The sequence below is a fragment of the Miscanthus floridulus genome, chromosome 2, assembly GCF_019320115.1.
Source record: "Miscanthus floridulus cultivar M001 chromosome 2, ASM1932011v1, whole genome shotgun sequence".
NCBI lineage: Eukaryota > Viridiplantae > Streptophyta > Magnoliopsida > Poales > Poaceae > Miscanthus > Miscanthus floridulus.
In genome coordinates this window covers 135929678-135935021 of record NC_089581.1, presented here as the reverse complement: position 1 = coordinate 135935021, position 5344 = coordinate 135929678, and the positions used below count along the sequence as shown (strand labels likewise).

The 5344-nt window shown below is 44.5% G+C and overlaps 1 non-coding gene across 1 annotated transcript; it reads right to left on the bottom strand.

Annotated features, from left to right (window-relative positions):
- Positions 1-4855: 4855 nt before the first annotated feature.
- Positions 4856-4927, bottom strand: TRNAW-CCA (transfer RNA tryptophan (anticodon CCA)). The gene has a single exon. It is a non-coding gene; the product is annotated as a tRNA-Trp (tRNA).
- Between the last annotated feature and the right edge of the window lie 417 nt (positions 4928-5344).

Genomic DNA, 5344 nt, shown 5'->3' with positions numbered 1-5344 from the left:
TTGGATGAGAGGCGGATGGATGGTGGACGATGGGATCAGATCGTCCGATGCAGGCAGTATCCTGACTGATGCCCACCGCGTTATGCACAGTGGTTTCCTTCAGTTTGCTGTAGTAGCAGGCACAGCTCACAAGCACAATTTGGCAATAACCTACCCTCTTCAAAGTTTGGGAACCATTATTCATGTAGACCTGTGACCAACCACTTCATGTTTGGGAACTAGTTGCAATAACCACACTGTCGGCCTTGCCGCATGGAGGACAGGACGAGGGATCTTTTGCATTGCGAGCAGCTATAACTAGGGATGCAATTGAGTGGCCAACTAGGTTAGCTTATTTCCCTCTAAGAGCAAGTATAATAACAGGCTGTAAGCCGACTAAATGCTAAGGTGGAGGAGAGAGGGGAGGAGAGAGAGGAGAAGTGGGCTGTAAGCTTACAGCCGGCTTGGACACAAGAACCAAGAAAATCTGTGAGAGAGACAAGTGGGCCATGTATTAACTGTAAAGAGCTAACCACTGTATGAGTGGGCTAAAAGAAGGCTGCAAAGAACCTTACAGCCAGCAAGCCGGCTGTATTATTAGCCTTGCTCTAAGGCCTTGTTTAGATCACCTCCAAATTCTAAGTTTTTTTACTCTCTCTCCATTACATCAATATTTGGACGCATGCATGGAGCATTAAATATAGGTAAAAAAATAATTAATTATATAGTTTGGTTGTTAATCACGAGACGAATCTTTTAAGCCTAGTTAGTCCATGATGGGACAAAGTTTGTCAAATACAAACGAAACGTGCTACAGTATCCAGATTGCAAAAATTTACAATCTAAACAAGGCCTAATTTAATTTTAACAAGTTTCTGATCGACCCAGTGCAATCAATCGGAACAAATTGCGCTCGCATTGCCTCCCTAACCGCAGCACATCTATATATATGAAACAAATAAAAACATCTCACTATGCAATAGCTGTGTAAACTGATATGAGCAGAGAGCACCAAAATGACACGTAACAATTCACCAATTTTTTGGTAGACCCCTAAATTAATTTAATTTAGATCTACAAACTACTAATCCAACCTAGATTTTGGAGTTGGAGCTATGGCAAACGGGTCTGAAACTCTGAATATATGTATATGGTCGTACGTAGAACATCTATGCCTGCCAACCATCTACCGCTACCAGTTCTGAACTGGAGTTGTGTTGTTCATTCTTTGTTATCTGTTGGAGTAGTCCATTTAATTGCTATCTCAGGGACGTAGTAGAGTTTGTTGTTCCCTGGTTGACTGGGTTGACCAGAAACACATCGAGTCCGGATTTCCAAAAGGAAGAAAAGGAAAGAAGACCAAGGTACTGGCCTGACACTAGCTACGACACATGTACTAGCAAGCTGTTCGGCTACGACCGTTAAGCAGCTAAAACTGATTTTTTTTAGGGAACAGGAGGGATTTGGGAAGCCCCTACTGAAGATTTATTAAAGTAACCAAGGAGGTTAACAAAAAAAAAAAGATTTACAAGAGGTTACATGGAAGGCAGGAGGCAGAGAGAAAATCAGGAAACAAAAAAAGAAACAAAGAAGATTAAGACAATTACAGATATTGCTCTAGCCATAATTCAATTGAAGGAAAGTATTTCTTTTTAGCCCTCCACAAGAGCAATGCAAAAGTCCTTTTGAAAACAGCTGAAGCCCTTTGAATGGTAACAGGGAGTCCTTTGAAAATGGCATCATTCCTAATATTCCAGATACTCCAACTCATAATGATGATAACTTCCATATAAAAACTGACATTTAGTTGCATTTTGAAGCTCTCAAAGATCTGCAAAGGGTCTAGATCTAAATTAACTGTGACGCCAACAAGATTCCAGCAGTCTTGAGCCATTTCACATTCCCAAAAAAGATGCTGAACAGTTTCCTCAGAATTCGAAGAACAAAGCATACAACTGTAAGAAGAAAGGTGCATGTGCTTCCTCCTCAAAATGTTACGGGTGCTCAGCCTGTCATTAGTGAGTAACCAGAAGAAGACCTTGTGCTTATGCTGGCAAGAGGATTTCCAAATCCATTTATAAATTTGGTGTGACCAACTTCTTCCATGCAGCTGACAGTAAGCTTTCTTGGAGGTGAAAATGGAACTGCCCCAAATATACATCCAAGTGTCAACACCATCAGACAGCTGAAGGTTTTGTAGGATGATTTCGAGCTGCTGAAATTGTGCAAATGCTTCTGTTGAAAGAGGAAGGCTGAACAAACTGGAGGTGCTAGTAACTGAGGCTGCACATTGGAGTGAAAGGAGAGGCTTCTTGGCAAAAGAGAACAATTCAGCAAAGGTTAATCTTAGTGGTTGACCCATACAGCAATCATTCCAGAGAAGGCAAGAAGCACCATCTGTCACTGAAACTGAGGCCATGCTTTTGAACTTATCCAACAATTTCAAGACATCTTTCCACCAGAATGATCCTTTCTTGACATGATTAGGGAGTCTACCATTACTATAATATTTTTCCCAGATAAGATGCACCCAGGGGATGTCAGCTCTGTTGTAAAACTTGTGAAAGTTTTTTAGGAGTAGAGCCTCATTTTGGATTTTGAGGTCCAGCACCCCAAGTCCACCTTTTTATTTTGACTTGGTCACCATGGGCCAAGTAGCCTTAGTATTGATTCTATTGTTTTCTTCAGACCCTCTCCAAAGACAGTGCTTTCTGTATTTATCAATTTGCTCCCTGACAGTGGAATGAAGATGGAAAGTGCTCATGAAAAACATGGGAAGGGATGTGAAGACAGAGTTGGTCATCTGAAGCTTCCCAGCTTGAGAAAGAAAAAGGGAGGTGCTAACCAGCCTCCTTTCACATCTAGTCACCAAAGGCAAGAAGTCCTGAACCCTTGGTTTAGAAGTACCCAAAGGGAGCCCCAAATAGGTGAAAGACAGACTACCAGTGGAGCAGCCAAAGGTGGCAGCAAGATGTTGAAGCCTCTCATCCGAGAGATTAATTGGAACTAGCATTGACTTGGAGAAGTTCACCTTTAGACCAGTAGAATCAGCAAAAGTGTTTAGAAGGACTTTCATCACAAACAATTGTCTAGCACATCCTTTCATAAAAATAAGAGTGTCATCAGCATACTGAAGGATTGAGAAGTCATTAGTATACAGAAGAGGGATTGGGAGATTGAGCAACCCTTGCTCCTTTGCCCTGTTGAGAACTGATTGTAATAAATCTACAGCAAGCACAAACAGAAGAGGGGATAGAGGATCCCCTGCCTAACTCCTCTTCTGCAATGGAAGACCTTACCAGGAGCACCATTTAGTAGAACAGAAGAGGTGTCAGAAGAAAAAATAAGCTTCAACCAAGCCACCCATTTTTGTCCAAAACTTTTCTTCCTCATGATCTGCAACATAGCCTCATGTTCAATTTTGTCAAAAGCTTTTTCAAAGTCTAGCTTCAAGATTACAAATTCTTTTTTTGAAGAGTGACAAAGATGCAGATACTCAAAGGACCAAGTTAGACAGATAGATCTAGATAAGGCCCCGTTTAGTTCCCAAAAAATTTTGCATAGTACCCGTCACATCAAATCTTGTGGCACATGCATGGAGTACTAAATGTAGATGAAAAAAAAACTAATTGCACAGTTGGATGAGAAATCGCGAGACGAAACTTTTGAACCTAATTAGTCCATAATTAGACACTAATTACCAAATAAAAACGAAAGTGCTACAGTATTCAAAACCCAAAATTTTTTGGATCTAAACACACCCTAAGTTCATGTGATCAGGGCTCGGTCGCCCTCGTGTAGAAGAAACAGACTTTGGACTTTCTCGGTACTGCGGAGCTCGTATCCTAGTTGCATTTGAAAAGGGAAAAGGAAGGAAAATGGTACTTGCACGATGAAGGAAGGGAAATGAAAAGAGCTTCTGGTGCATCAGAGTCAGACAGAGGCTATAATTGAAGTTGAAGAAGATCGAGAACGCATCGCGGCTGCAGGGACGCTTCGCAAGTGGGAGCTGGTGAATAGTACTGTACTGTACGCTCGGCTAGTCCACCGCGTCTGCCGCCACCGGGGACTGACAACAGGTGTCGGCCCGGCGCCCCGATACGCCACCGCTAGCTGCCCTGCCCACCACCGCCCCACGAGGCATATGCATTTTCCTTGCACGAATGAAGCCCAGAGGAATTGAAGGCGACTGGAGCTGTGGGCAGGAGGCCGGCTACGGCAACTTGCAGGAGCTAAGGGCTTGCTTGCATTGTAGCTAGCGCGCGATAAGGATGCGCATGTGGGTGCGTGGCGGGGACGGGGGAGAGGGAGACCGACGGCGAGCACATGCCAAGGTGCACGTCGCCTCCGCCGGCAGGTTAATTGCTGCTTCGCGTCGCCGCCATCCAGCGCCGGTCGACGGTGCCGTCCTTCACCGGTTCGTTTGGGCTTGTTTGGCTGATAAGCCATGACTGAAAATACTGTTGGTTAATTTGGTGTAAGAGAAAAAAAGAACGGCTTATAAGCCAAACAAGCCCACGCTTAAATAAAAATAGGACAGTTGATGTGCAGCAGGGCAAAGACAGAGGAGATCGCCCTGTCTGATAGACCGCCGAGCAAGTTAAGCCACATGGAATGGTCCTGGCGCCCGGCGGACTGGGGATTGTGTGCACAAAAGCCAGGGAGAGGGAGCACGACCTGCCATGCTGTTGCTTGTTGTTCACCTGCACTGACGGCGACCGAAGCTCAAGCTGAGAACGTCACGAGATATGCAGGTCTTTGCCAAACCCTCTTTTGAGGAAAGGAAACCACAAGAAAATGGGCCAAAAAGTAGTACTTCTACGAAAATGGGAAGGAAAAAAAAGCAAAAATGGAATCCGGACATGGTTCGGGGTTTTGAACCCGACGTGAATCGAACACGCAACCTTCTGATCTGGAGTCAGACGCGCTACCATTGCGCCACGGATCCGGCTGTGCCTTTGCTTAACCAGTTTCGATATAAATCAGTTTATTATTTAGATGCCTGTCTGTCACCGTCTGTCGATAAACTGGAAGCTGCCACCAACATAATATGTCAGAGAATGCGTGCATCCAGCTGCAAATCATTGCGATTAGGTGGCCTATCATCGGAGATGCGAGTTAAGTTGTAATGTACTCGGCCCATCAGTGCGGTCCATCATACTAGCAGTTGGTTTGTGTGTAGTTATGGTGTACTCCCTCCACTCGCATATGAGGGGCGTATTGGCTCCGGAAATGTTTGCGCACATCACAGGCGCGCAAGGGGTGGACGCCTCTCCTCCTTCCGGAGGAATGAACTCAGACGCGTGCATGTAGTATGTTTGTCTCCGTTCGCTGCTCTGAAACTGGGCCAAAACTAGCTGAAAAA